Source organism: Uranotaenia lowii, chromosome 2 (genome assembly GCF_029784155.1).
Source record: "Uranotaenia lowii strain MFRU-FL chromosome 2, ASM2978415v1, whole genome shotgun sequence".
NCBI classification, from domain to species: Eukaryota; Metazoa; Arthropoda; class Insecta; order Diptera; family Culicidae; genus Uranotaenia; species Uranotaenia lowii.
Genome location: NC_073692.1, coordinates 353,821,850 through 353,837,486, shown reverse-complemented (window position 1 = coordinate 353,837,486; position 15,637 = coordinate 353,821,850). Strand labels below are relative to the sequence as shown.

At 33.8% G+C, this 15,637-nt stretch overlaps 1 long non-coding RNA gene across 2 annotated transcripts in view; it reads right to left on the bottom strand.

Annotated features, from left to right (window-relative positions):
* Positions 1 to 311: 311 nt before the first annotated feature.
* LOC129748381 (uncharacterized) overlaps positions 312 to 15,637 on the bottom strand; it is a 133,175-nt gene continuing 117,849 nt past the window's right edge. Inside the window, exon 4 of one of the 2 annotated variants that reach the window (XR_008737715.1) lies at positions 312 to 1,868. This is a non-coding gene — a long non-coding RNA (uncharacterized LOC129748381). The remainder of the gene's footprint in view (positions 1,869 to 15,637) is intronic. The other variant, XR_008737714.1, reaches the window with a different exon arrangement.

Below are 15,637 nucleotides of genomic sequence, written 5' to 3'. Positions count from 1 at the left end.
CTTCGTGAAGATTTATTGCATTTGTGATTATTATTGTTTTCAACAAAACCTTAAAGCTGAATCCTGAGGTCAAAATGTTAACAAGTTAATATGAATTCTGATCTTATTTGGTAAAGGCTAAGAATCAAATAATCTTTTAGAATGTTACAAATCGTTTTTAGCGATTCAGTTCAGTTGCAGTTAAGGCTTTTAAAGCGCCAATTATTCCTCGAACCAGCTGCTGTTGAAATTTCAAATAAAGATCTTACCGTAGTGAGGATTACTCATGATTCAATCATTTGATTGAAATTCACGTAGATTAATATCAAACTTATCCGTATCATGCTAAAGATCCCAATTAAAACTGCTTTTCCAAAAACCAAGAACATCATCCATCAATCATCTTCCGGTCGAACTAATTCCAGCAGCAAACCAATCCAGACGAGGGCCCCAATAAAGATGTTCGCGAGTAAAACTCCAATCTTTCCAATCTTCACATCTTCATCGGTTGTTGATGATGATCACGATCGCTATAGCTATCGAATTGAACCATATAAATGAAACACTTTCGGCGGCGGCGCGATATCGATCATAAATTTAACTTCTTTTTCCATTTGCCTTCTCCTCTAAGGTTTGAAAAATTTCACCAAGATCACTGATTCACCCATTCATTGCTTTGGAAGGTCGGTACTTTTCCTTCGGTTTTGAGAAATTAAAAACAAGAAAGAGCACAAAAACACACACACTTAAGTAAACGCAGCAACGGGTCTTCCCCGAAAATCTCAGCGGATTTTCCCGGATCGTTGCAGCAGCACCTCCTGCGTTGTGTCCCCTTTTTTCATTCGTTTTTTTTATTGTTTTTCGAAAGAGGTCCCACCGCGACGCGAAATTCGGAAGAACCCCCCAAAACAAGCAAAACTTACATCCGCGCCAGGTGCAGCCGGTCCTGCGTCGACAGATGCTCGATCTGAGCCATCTCGGAAACTAAATCCGAGTGCTCCATTTTGGCGATATCGAAGCTCAACTTTTGGCCAGAGACGACGGCGACGCCAGTACCGTTTCTGCTGTTTTTGCTGCTTTTGCTCTTAATGTTGTTTTTTTTTTTGCGATGAGATTGGTGCGCGTCGATTTGACGACGCCAGCAATGATTTCCCTCGTTTGGTGCGCGCGATTACGTCGATGCGTCGAAGCGCCTCAACCTCGGATCTTCGGGCGTAAAGTTTTTCCTTCAGTCGATGCTGGTGAAGATCAATGGGTGCCGTTGTCGGTTCGAAATTTCTCGCGCTTTATTTTTTTTCTATTGTGGATCTTCGACGCCTTTCTGTGATGTGATGTGGTGTGGTGCTAATGACGATGCGTTTGCTGCTCCAGTTCCAGTGTGGCTTGGAGAGACGCGATCGAGGCGCGAAATTTCGGCTTAACAGTTACGCCTCAGCGAGCTTCGTCGTGAAGATCACCCAAAACGTACCGTACGCCTCGTGGGCCAGTATTGGCTTCGGGAAGTTTACTAATTACATTAGCACTTGGCCGTTTGGGTGCTTTGAGGTGATCGCGAAATCGCACTTCTTCGTTGCTCTTATGTTTAGAAGAGGAAGATTCACCCAATTTAGGTACTGCGTTCCGAAGGTGTCCGGCGATGGTTCCGGGAGGACGTCGGAAGCAGTAGCGGTGCCTGATTTGAGAGATTTGTGACCGAAGACGACGTCGCAGAAGACATGCTTGGGAACATCTTAATTGATTCGTCGTTGGGTGATTTTTATTTTTCGGGTATGTGACCAGGTCTCTTCGGAACGGATCAGCTGCTTGTGATGTGCGTTTCTTATTGGGTCGAGGAGAACAACAGCGGTGGCGATAAAACGGTTTCGAGCTGGTTGGTTGCTGTCAGTGATCTGTGGAAAAGAAGAGAAAATGAAAGAATGATACATTTTTTTCCTAATAAAAATAAGTTGTAAAAATAATTCAATGATTTTTTCAAATGATTGAAAACAAGGAAGAACTCTAGAAGTGTTAATAAACTGCCGATAAATCCATTAGTTCTAAATTACATTTTCAGCAGGGTTGCTGGCGAATTGGTAAAACCTTTGGAATTTGATTGCCTCACTCGAAAACTAGGAAAAACCGGGAATTCCAGCACATTGACGAGGAAATTGTCATGTTTGGACATTTCCTACGGAATTTCAAAAATATTTTTAAATTAATTTCAAACTACAAGAGAAGGGTTTTCGAAGGTCTTCATATAATTTTTCCTCGTAAACCCATTTTTCGTTTATTACTCAATCAACAAACGAACATTTGATCACCTATTAAATCTATTAAAAATGGACTTTTATGTGCTCTAGTTTTCGACAACCAGTTTTTGGCGTCAAATGATTCAGTGTTTGACATATGAAGGCACAGGTTTCACTTTTTTTATATTTTGAAACGTGAGATTTCCAAAATCGTGCTTACGTAATTAGTGAACGACCCCAAGGCCTGGAGCTATAACAGAAGCTATGAGAAGAATTTCAGCAAGTCACCTCACTTGTCTCGCAACATAACTCCCTCAGAAGAGAAAAAAATAGGGTAATTTTCAAAAGAACTCGAGCTCTGATATTTTATTCAAAAAGCTGGCAAAATCCGGGCATTTGATTCCAAATTTTCGACCAAAAATCCGGACAATATCCGGGCAAATTTGGTCAAAATCCAGGTTACACAACACAAACCAAGGAAAAAACTTGAAAAAAAAAATTTTCCATCAGGAGTTTCTAAATTGTATTCTGCTCATAAAATTTTGTTTTGGACGCATAAATAAAAAAAAATAAGAACTGGTTTGTTTAGGCAAATGAAGTGAATAAATCCGGGCCAATCCGGGCTTTTTTTAATGGGATCCGGGAGACCGGGCCGGACTGGACATGTCAAATTTTGTTTTAAATACCCGGGCGAACCCAGATAAAACCAGGCAATCTGGCAACCTTAAGTAATATGCAATCCAAATGTTTCGCATACTCGAGTTAGCAATGATAATTTCGCTGCAGGGTAGCGGAAATCTATGTTGGATTCCAAAGATGGAGGAAAGAACTCAAACATTTACAAAACGTTGAGGTCCACAGTTCTTGAACAGGTTTAGAATTGCTTACTACTAAAATTTTTTAAATAAAAAAAAATATGTTGCAAAACGAGTGGCGTCCAAGATTTCGCTCTGGGGTAGGGTGATTTGACAAATTTTGACAAAAATTTACCAATAAAAAGATATTTAATATTTTGTAAAAAAATCATCATTTTGAAAGAGCTACGGGAGAGGGTGTGACGTACTGCCCCTTCTCAAATTTGATATCATTGAACTAAATCAGATGTATTTTGAAAAATTTCGAGATTAGAGAAGAAATTAAATCTTTTTTTGGAATTATGAATGTTTCAAATCAATGCTATTTCCAGTAAGTTATTCATGTACCAAAATGATGTTCCTTATTCTGAACCAGAAATTTGCTTAAAATTGAATTCTAAGCAGTCAAGTTTTCAAATTTGAAATCAATATTTCCGAAACACCAGAAAAAAATGAAAATCAAAATTTCGAATAAAACTTCAGGCACAAGAATTAAATAGAATACCTAAAATATAACACCAGATTTAAAAAAAAATGATTTCTCAAATAAATGTTAGATCAGGTTAAAAATTAATCAAGATAAAAATTGTTATAAAAATGATAATGATTGTTATTTAACTATTGATTTTATTTAAAATTTTTTTTCTTTATTTTTAGTCGAATGATTGATTAAAATATTTCGCTGTACTACCTTGAATTTGAAAAGAAAATTAATCGCAATTTTCAATGTGGTTTCTCGATTAGGAAAAAAAACATTTTAAACTTAGGAGAATTTATTCAATAGTTGATAATTTGAATTTATTTGAAAAAAGAAGAAATTTTTTTTTTTATTTCAAGACTGCCGGTGATCAAAGTCAAATAAAAGCCCTTTTCTATATATATTCTTCCAGTTACTAATATAAAACAAGTTTTGAAGTTCAAAATAATAACTTTATATAATTTTAATACAACATGTTCAATTAAACTGACAAATTACAGATTGGGAAATGATCAATAAGAAATTGAAAAAAATGAATTCCAAGTTTTGTTGTAAATATTGAAAGCACAACGTTCATACAAATTTAGTTAACATTGGGCATTCAACTTTTAATTCGCTACTTCAAATCATTTTCGAACTTACTTAAGTTAAAATAAAAATCATGATTGATTGAAAAAGTAATTTAAAAGGAAATTAAAGAGATAAAATTTATAAATTTATAAGTTTATAAATTTTGAATCTAAGGTTTTAAAATTTAAAATTTCTAGCTCTGAATATTGTTTCAATTGGAATATTGGGTCATGGAAAGGACAGAAGGTGGAAACTTTATTTTTCTTATTACAAATTTAGTTTCAAAGGCTTCCAAGAAAATTATGTTTATGAGTAGACAAAAATTTAGTATTGGGAAATAAAATAGCTTGTAAAAATATTTGGTAGGTTTAAGCGAGATGAACTCGTTTTATTTGTCAAATTTTGTCTATCACGTTGCGTATAATGAAATGGAGTTTATAAGCTTATTTTAAAATATTAATTTAAGATGAAATCAATCTTTGATAACTAATGAAATTATGAATCAAAGGTTAAGAAATATCTGATTCTGAATTTGTTTATTATTCATTTAATTCAATTAACAAATAATATTTAAAGATGATGATGCATGATCTAAAATTTCTTGAAGAATATTTCATATCAGCATGATGTTTTTTCAATCAAATTTTTTAGTAATAAAGTGAAGGTAACAAAGTTTTACATTTTGCTTTGCTAATTCTGATGACCATAATGGCTTCCAACTTGTTGATTAAATTAGTATTCGATGAATCAATTTTGATGTCAAAATTGATGGTTTCAAACTCTGAATTTGTTTCGTTACACTTCTTAATAAAAACCGATTTTAAGGACGAGGTAGTGTTTTTGAATATCAAGTTAAGAGTTTGAATACAAAATGTTAATTGAATTGCAAATCGAAAATAACAATTAAAATTAGTTTAAATTCGTGAACAGCATATATGTAATTTCGTAAAATGAAATTTCTCAAATCTAAGGAGAGTTAAGAATCAGGCGAGAAAAATTTAGTAATTTCCATTTACTACGTTGAAAATTTTACTTGAAAAAAATCTCCATGGGGGGGGGGGGGGGGGTTAAACCCCTAAACCAACACCCCCCCCCCCCCCCGTTCGCACGGCCTACTACATCCCATGATTTGCTTTTGAATTTTAAGCGCTCATTCTAGATTTTCAAATTTATTTATTTGAAACGAACGAAAGGAAATTTCAACCCTTCGTTTTCAATTGTAATAAATTTGCAACAAATAATGTACGAATAAGTTAAACAATTGTTTTTTAATCCATAAAAAACACATTATTTCCATTTTACAAAATAATTTTTAAGAAATAATTGAAAAATCATGAAATAAAGGTTCAGTTTCTGATAAGACAAGGCAACAAAATTCACATTTTTCGGAGTTGCAAAAAAAAAAGAGCTGATTTTGGCTGACTTTTGCTGACATTTGAAAATGGGTTAAAAGTTTATTAAATAAATTTGTGCACTCTTTTTATACAACTCTAAAATGTTACAAAATATTGAAAATTAAGGTTTAATCTATGATTAATTTTCTCGATGACTGCCAGTAATTTTGACTCCAGAGAAATAGTAAGATAAGATTTAGTTTGGATTTTATTCAGTTCTAAAAACACGAAGGATCTGAGGAAATTTCAAAAAAATTTCATACCGAAATGACTTATGCAGCCTTCAACAAAATTTCATGATGCCACAACCTTTAAAATCAGTTATTAAAATATGTGCACAAAAATATGATTATCTTATGTAGTTAATAATATTCTTTAATGTAGACTCAATCAACTTTTTTTTTATCAAATCTGAAACTGGACCATTACATTTAATTTGATTTAATATTGTGAAACGATCTGGAACGATATGATTGATGTGAATCTTGAAACTCCAAAATCTTTCGAGCAATTGTCTCGTTGCTTAGAAAATAGTGGACTGATAACGAGATAGTTCAAATCAGGGTTGAGCAACCTTTTCAACCAAAGGGGCCAATTCAAATTCTAAATCTTTCCAGCACTCAAGATAACACTTATTGATAATTGACAGAACTGTTAATAAACTGTTTCTTAATTTGAAATTCTGTATATGGAAATTGAATTGAGTTCAATACTGAGCAGCGTTGTTAAATTCACTTAAAAAAAATAATACCACCGACTTTTAATCAAACCGCCAAAGAGGTTAAAGTTGACGTTCTTAATGCTTGAAAATATGGACATTTTTCACGGATTTTTTTTATTCAATTTACTGGGATTGGTTTTCTAACGCTGTTTTATTTAAAATCTTATGATATTGGTAATGTAAATCTACAAAGTCTAACGACTCAATTTGTTGATGTTTGTCATGATTTTCGATAAATTCATTAAAAAAGCATTAGATATATATTACACTGAGTAACAAAAAAAAGATTTTTTGAAAATAGTTCAGGGTTTTCCAACTGAATTAGACTAATATTGACGCCCTGAGTCCGAAAATGACCATGGTTTTGTTCAATCAGGTCAGGATTATAGAATACTGTATCTCAAAAAGTTGACCTGATATTCTAACTCAGGACACAAAAATTAGTCTAAATCAGCTGAGAAACCCCAGACTATTTTTTGGCTGTCACCCAGTGTTATCATTACAGACATTGAGAGTCAAATCACATAATTGCGGGTATTGTTTTGTTAGGCACTCAGAATTTTTGTTGGAAACTTTGGTACTGAGCCATGTCGATGATAAAACTAAAATATCTCACCCTGGCAATATCATTTAAATGAAGAAAGTCATATCTGTTAGGATTTAAAAAAAGGTTTCACATTTGGATAATTTTTTTTAAAGCTATTCGAGTGCCCAAGAAATAAGCCTTTTAGCCAAATTCGAAAAATTTAAAAAAAATCATTCAATTTTATCTTAGTTTGAATCGAAATAAATATATGTCCGTGTTCATCTGTAGCCTACCGGTTTTTTTTATTTTAAAACGAACACAAACACATACAGGATCTCAATATGAAACTTGATGTTTCCTCGAAGAGATTGCTTTTTTTCTTAACTCTAAGCGTTCATCTTTCGAGGATATGATGACTAGCTTCTTACAAATGCTTAAATCACTAACCCACAGAAAGTTTACTATGTATGCCGTGACCGGGATTCGATCTCATGCCCGCTGGCTTAGAAGACTTGAAGGCTATCCTCTACGCCACGGTCAGAGGCTCTGTGTCACTTTTCAAACCCACTTTCATACCTTTGGAATTTTGAAGTGGTAGATATTAAAAAACAAATGAAAAATGTTATACGAATAATTAAAATTCAATTCATATTACGCGTTTGTTAATGATATTGCAGTTATACCTATGAAAGACAAAATAAATGCTTAAAATATTAGAACGTCTATGTTATGCATGACTGTTTGGAATTTGTTACATACTTTATGATAAAAAAAAAATCAAAACCGCCTGAAGATCTAAGACAATCACTATTTTAACTTACTTTTTGTGCGGAATGTTTCAAAATCAGTTAATGACAACTGTTTGACAAGGATTGCGAAGCAGGAAGGATTGGGTTGATGATTAATACGTCCAAGACGAAGTATATGCTGGCCTGCGGATCCGAGACCGACCGAACCCGCTTGTCCAGTAATAACAAGGTCACGATCGACGGCGACGAGCTGGAGATAGTCGAAGACTTTGTCTATCTCGGCTCACTGGTGACTGCAGACAATGACACCAGCCGTGAGATCCGGAGGCGAATTATCAGCGGAAGTCGTGCCTACTATGGACTCCACAAGCAACTGCGGTCGAGAAGACTTAGCCCTCGCACGAAGTGTAACCTGTATACGACGCTTATTAGACCGGTTGTTCTCTACGGGCACGAGACATGGATATTGCTCGAGGAGGACCTGCGTACACTCGGAGTATTCGAGCGACGAGTGTTAAGAACCATCTTTGGCGGCGTACAGGAGAACGGAGTGTGGAGGCGAAGGACGAACCACGAGCTCGCGCGACTCTACGGCGAACCCAGTATCCAGAAGGTGGTGAAGGCTGGCCGGATACGCTGGGCGGGACATGTTGCGAGAATGCCGGACGACTGTCCTGCAAAACAGGTGTTCGCTACGAATCCGGTAGAAACAAGACGAGCGGGGGCGCAACGAGCGAGGTGGTTAGACCAAGTGGAGCGTGATCTGGCGAACGTGGGGTGCCCGAGAAATTGGAGAACGGTTGCTATGAACCGAGTGAATTTTAGGAATTATGTTCGTCAAGTTATGTCGTGAGACGGAATACTATGTAAATAAAAAAAAAAAAAAAAAATTGACAAGGATTTGTCTAAGACAGGGATGAGCAACGCGCGGCTCGCGAGACCCTTTTTGTGGCCTGCGAAGCTTTTTTCAAATTGTTATGCCTTAATTTTTTTTTTCTACAATGGATTGTTAGGAAAATTAATATGACTTGATTAAACATGCACTTATCCGCATTTGCCCCACAATCATTCAGATCGGTAACTTTTTAATGGCATTTTAGGAATTTATTATGTTTAGTCCAAGGCATAAATGGAATATTACGAAACATTGGGTTTTTTTTATATTCAGGATACATTTTTCCTAATTATTCAATTCCTACCACTTTGAAAAGCAAAAACCATTAAAATGAGTCGGAAGAGCAGCAAAAAATCGGAAGCTTCACATGATCAAAGAAATTTCGAAGTTCGTCAGTGAAGTCATTATTTTTTTTTTTTTTCAAGCAAAAATAAAGTTGTATGAAAAAATATATGCTCAGCGGATAATTACTTTTGAATAATTTTATCCAATTCGGCCAAAAGGCTTGTTCTGTTAGCATTCAAATACTGAAAAAAAAATTAAAACCTTGTGAAATATTTTTTATTTCTGAATTTTGAAGAAAATAACGAAAGTTTAATAATAAAGCCTGGGGAACGATTTTATATATTTTGTTTATCAGCATGAATCAGCCAGCATCAAAGTTGTCGAACAAATTTTTACTAAAAGATGTCTGTGATCCGACCTAAAATGTTTTTGACGACTATCTGTGTTGCTTTTTCCAAAAATTTTGATTGACGATTTATAACAAACATCGAAAAATTGAGTTATTTCACTTATAATTCGCAATTCACTTTACCAAAGTTTTATATAGCTTTAGAAATCCTATCCTATTTATTTCTAAATAAGATTAAAAATTGTAAAAATCTGGAAAAAAAATCTAGAATCTAGATAGTAATTTTGAAGATAGTTGATATGTGAAGTTGAACATTTTTTGCATGATTTCGACAACCTTGCTCAACATCTGAATACTATAATCCAATACAAAAATTCAATTTAGAAAACGAGTTTTTTACCGAGTTTGTGATTTTATTATCACAATTAAGCCTAAATTCTATTTCATACAATTTAGGCTTAATTGTGATAATAAAATCATACAAAGTCAATTAGCAACTCAACGTCCAACGCTAAGAAGATGGTGATTTCTTTAACTCTAACCATACCGACAACTTCACTAAAACTCTCTTGTTTCTCGACAGATTTTTACAAAATTGCGTCAAGTTTTCAATTCACTGTTAAAATAAAATTGTTGTGACTGGAACAGCTTTGGCGATTGATTCATCAAAAAGTACTTCTCACGACACAACTTTTACATTTTTGTGGCCATGATCTAAAGAAATTTAAAAAAACATATCTATATGTGCAACACATAGCTTCTGACTTCAACTTTCTCAAGCACTAAGTGATTTTTTTTCTCGAGCACTTTATAACTGACTCACAGCCTTTTCCTCGAAGCATGTTTGTTCGATTTGGTTTTTATAGACTTTGAATAACTTTTAAATAAATAATTGTAGCTGAATATTGTAAAAAAAATCATATTCAAATCACGTTACAAGCTTTCCAAATCTATAAATTTTGTAGAAATTCGTTGAGAAACAAGAGAGTTTTATCGGAAAAGGTGTTAGGGGTCATTTGACCTCCGGCGGTTTAAATAGTGATGCCACATACGTTTTTCGAAATTTACAAACTTTAAAAATATTATAATTATGAAAAATACGTGCATTTTGAAAATAAAAATAGTCATGAAAATAAATTAGCGAAATAACAATTATAATAGGAGTTATGGTCATTTAAAGTCCAAAAATTGTCTTTCTACCCCTTTCGGTACGTTTAGTGTTAGATATACATTTTTAACATACATATTTAGTTATCACTGTGGTAAGCTCCAGAAGATTTTTTAATGGATGTGATGACGAATAGTATCATCTGTATTAACAAGAGAGTTGTACGAATGAATGTTTGCCAACAAGTACTATTAAAAATAGAGAGAATTTAAAAAAATTACATAGCTTTAGTGATGTTATAGTGATTTTCAATATCGGGTACTTAGAAAGACGTGTTGAAGTTCTGTTTTAAAACACGCGAATTCGTTTTATCTTTCCTTATTGAAGCTCTGCTAATTACAACAACAAAATATCCTATGTGTGGCCCGCCGACAGTATTTCAAATTTAAATTGGCCCGTTGGTTCAAAAGGTTGCTCACCTCTGGTCTAATAAATGCTTAAAAATATGACAAAACTGGAAATAAACCTATTTTTGGATATTAAAAAAAACAGAAATTCTTGTATATGTTTTTTTTTTTATCTAAATCTATTGACAGTTAGGTCTAAAGCTCAACACAATTCTGGATTTTTTTTAAGAAAAAATGATTCTAAATAAAAGAGAAGAAGTCTAAACCCCGTCTAAAAGCGGGGTTGAGAAAAACGACAACAAATCGACGAATATGTTCAATATTTGTAACCAAAGAAATACTGAATTTAAGTCAATTAGCCCATGTGGATATGAAATTTCTGCAAAAAATGATAAAGTATTTTGTAGAGCTGTACTGCCCCTATTCGCATAATAGTCCCTTATTGTTAGCGTTTCCTATCCATATGGAACTGTTATGCGAATAGGGGCAGTGTAGTGGTATGTAATTATAAAACTAAACGTCTGTGAATTTTTCAGCCAAAAAATGGGGTTTTTATGGTTTTAAACTAAGTAATATAAACAATGTTGGAAGGTAAGGAAGTTAGACTGCCAGATGAAGTCCTACGTAGTGCCTTTGGAAAAATCTATCAGGAAAAATTTGACTGCAATTTGAATTTACATAACTGCAATTTCAATAAATTATTTTGTATGATAAACATTCCCACGGAGTGTATTTTGTAAATTCATGAGTAGATCGGCTAGAAAAAGTTCTAAATTTTTATAGAAGTTCGAGTGTTTTCGTGTATTTTGTAACGGGGGGCTTGGTGATCATCAACAACAAACAGAAGACACTTTAGGCAACATTTCAATTATTCAAACAATCAATGTGGTTAGTTACCGTCTGACCATTGTTTTCGATTCCATTCACAAGCGCACATGTAGCTGTTGCGGTTAGTAAATCTTTGACCTCCTGGTCGAAGAGAGAGATTTCCCATACAGAAAAACAGCATTCAGAAGTGGAGAAATACCATCCAACCTTCCAACAACAGGATTCATGTTTTTCTATGACGGTATCTCGGAACGTTTCCTTCTAGGAAACCTCTAAGTGAATTCCATGAACAGTAACCCTCTCATGAGGAAAATGTTAACGTCTATAGTATCCTTACTTCCAGCATTCCGTATTCATTCGCTAGAGCCTTCTGGTAAAATAAAAAAAAAAGTAATATCTGTTACGATTTACCGCACAATCTATCCAGCCCCGGAAGCGATTAAGAATGTTTACTCCAAGATGTTATTAGTTTTCGCAGGGATATTTTTCCGACTTAAAAATATTGCATTGCAATTTTATCTTTTGTCCCACATAAGGGTGCATCGAAAGTAAACAGATGAGACAGAATTTGTTTGAATATTCTGCTGCAAAGCTCGTATCAACTGGAACTCCCACGTCTTCAAGTGGAACATTTCTCGCTGCCATCAAACGCGCGGCAGTTATTACGTGCCACAAATAATCCATTACCTAACCGCAAGCAAGCAACTTCAGTATGCAAAGAACGTATAGAGTTCATGTGGCTGCAGAAACAGTTGCTGATGCTTCTTCGGTCTAGCCAAACGTAAACAACAAACCCCCCATATATGGTTAACGTGCATGGTGTGGGGATTTTCCTTTCTTTTGCGTGTCTTTGCGATGCGACAATCCGAACCCAAACACCTCCTAAACCAAATCCAATCAGTTATGCGCGACACACTCGATGATCGGAATCGAACGAAAATCTCCACCGTCGTTCGATTCTGTTCCGTCTCTTATCCAACTCTCAACCGCCTCTTTGGACGATTGGTTTTCAGTGGATTTGTTGATTTTACTGTAGTAGGTGCTTTGTCCGTGTTACTCCATAGCTTCTTAGTAGGGAAGGCTAGTATCAGGGAGCCGATTGCCGGTGCCACAGATAGGTAGGTACATAACGTGTGTTGTGTGTGCATTCGAGAAATTGGAATTCTATTCCAGCCACGAACGGACGACGGCTTCCAATGGCAATGGTTTCCTGGCCACGATACCGCGTAATCCAACCAACCATCCATCCATTCAATCTATCCGAAGACCGCACCGCATGTCCGCCCACCCACACACTGGTCTAGTGTGGCTCCATAGTACTTTTACTTTCTTCCGAATGGATGGCGCTTCGATGGCTGGAAGCGCCCCGACAGTCTTGCGATGCGTTTGGCTGTTGTCCATCTAATAGAGTTCAGACAGGAAAAGGGGTTCTCAAGCTTGAAATGACTACTAAAAAGAAAAGAAACCAATAATGCTTCCAATTAAGTATGTCATCAAAACGCATCCCAGAAATGTCTAAACTGCATAATTTTTTCAATTTCAAATAAAATAATAATCATCCAATGGTCAATGTCTATTTTTAAACACAAAAATATCTTAACACACCGTGAAAAAAACTAAGCCAAAAAACACCAAAACCTGGCATTCTCTATCTAAGAAACGATTGAACCAAATTCTACAAATTTAGTATCTCTGAATTATCGGAAGTGTTGTACACAATTATGTAGAATAAAGTTCCTTGATAAAAATGTATCACATTTGAGTTATGCTGTTTGTTAATCCTTACAGAAGACTGAGTCGATTTGGGATCATTTTTGAATTTCTCAAACCCTAGGGTCTAAAAAGCTTCGTGTTGGTTCAAAACTCATCCATGATTTTTTGTAACATTTGCATGAGCAAATTTGATTTTTTAGGTTTGTATGGGAGAATTGAATATTTTGTACTGGAAAATCAATATCATTTTTGTTTCTTCTGTGGAATTGTTTTTTGCTAATTTATGAATTCTCTAAAGGAAATTTACCGATGAACAACTTCGTGGAAGACCGTAACTTTGTATGTTATTAGACAAAACAGTTATTAGGTAGCTATTGAATGGGGACATGTCTTTTGGCATTGCTAATTATAATACCAAAAATGCACACTATAAGTACACTTTAAGTAGTAACCATCACACAAACTCGAAAAAATAATAAATTTTACTGATATGGTTCGAAATAAATCTGAATCAAAGTTTCAAGTCAATGTAATTTCTGGTTAGTTATTAATAAATTTATTCAAAATAATGATTCTTATTCTGAACTAGAAATTTTAAGTCAATTTTTTCGAAACACCAGAAAACGAATGCTTAATAAAATTTCGAATTACACCAAAATTAAAAGCTTCGAACATAAGAATCATTGCACAGAAATAGAATTCATGAAATACAGCACTCCATTCAAAAAGATATTAAATCCGAATTTTAAAATAAATTTCAGATTAGATACTTAAACAATGTTCAGCAAACTGACAATAATTGTAATTTATTACTGATATTAATTTACACATTTTTTCTTCATTTTCAATTAAATGGCTGATTGCAAATTTAAAAAAAATCAAATCCATCTTGAAGTCAAGAAAATTTATTCAAAACACAAAGATGATGATTGAATTTGATTTGATGATTAAGGAAAACTAGTGATCGAAGTCAGGGATAAAATGCTCAAATTCAAATTATTTCAGTTATTAAAAAAAGGCTAAAAAAGTTCATTTTTGATTGAAGTTCACAATAATAACTTTGTTTGTTAAAAATACAACATGATCAATTCATCATTACTGAAAAAGTATAGGTTGGACAATGGGTGATTCCTTAAAAGATCACATTCAAAGCTGATAAAAATAAAAATAATAAATTTCAAGTTTTAATGTCAACATTAAAACCACAAAGCAAATACCATTCAAGTTAATATTTCGCATAAAAATGAAGCTTTAAAGTTGCTACTTCGAATCATCATCGAACTTTTCATAGATGAAGGTTGCCAGATTGACCGGTTTTATCCGGGTTTGCCCGAATATTTAATACAAAATTTGGGAAAAGTCCGGTCCGACTCGGTTTCCCGGATTTTATTGCCTTTATGTTTTGTAATTTCTTTTTTATTTATTCATCAAAACGAAATGTTTTGAGCAAGTTTTATAGAAATAACCATAGATGAAAGGTTCTTGGATGCCTTAAGATTTAAAATCTTGAGATGAGTTTGGATGAAAAAATCTCTGTACAGGTTTTTTTTCTTGACTTTTGTTTAGTATATATTTATGTATATATTTTTAAATCAAATGCCCGAATGCCAGGTTTTCAGGTAAAAAAGTCCTGATTTTTACGGCCCGTATACGTGCTGAAAAAATTCTGGCCACCCTATCATAGATTAAGAAAAGATGATATATAATCTTTCTTGATTGATATTTTTAGGTGAGCGTAAGACGAAATTAAAATGCTGTTTTCAAACGTTTTCGGCCAACTTATCTTTGGGTCATCCTCGCAGCAAAAAAGTTTTTTTTTCTGAGGATGCCCGAAAGATTAGTAGGCCGAAAACGTTAAAAACAGCGTTTTAATTTTGTTCTACGCTCACCGAAAAATATCAATCAAAATAGATTATAAATACGTGCGATAATTAAAACTAAACTAAGAAAAGATGATTGAAAATAATTGAAACGTTTGTAAATTTTCAAGCGTGTTGAGAGTTTGAAATTTCAATTGAACTATTGGGTTTTGGAAAGGACAAAAGCGAGAAACAAGGTTTTACTTGTAAAAATATTTAGATTTATAGGCTTTCCAAAGATTATGTTTTGAATACACAAAAATTCAGAGTTGAAAAACAAAGACAAACTTATTGAAAATATTTAAAGGAAAATGTTATTAGTTCGACCATAAAACTCGGTAAATTATTTGAAAATTTAAAAAAAATGTATACAACAGTTGGTAAACTTATTTGATAATTGAAATATAATGTTAATTCATTATATCGGCCTCATCGGAAAAAGTTATGTTGTATAGTAAGATCATTCCAAGATTATTGAAATTAAAATTTGTTCCATTCCATGATATCAGATGAAATTGGTCAAAACAAATTCTACTCGATAATTTTCTATATCAATTCATTAACTTTCTATCTGCCTATAATTTCCTTAATCTTAAAACTCCCTCACTAAAAGAGCATAACTTTCCAAATAAAAATATATTGTGAAGATGAAAAAGATAATTTTTAAACATTCTAGAAAAAAAATCAATAAAAA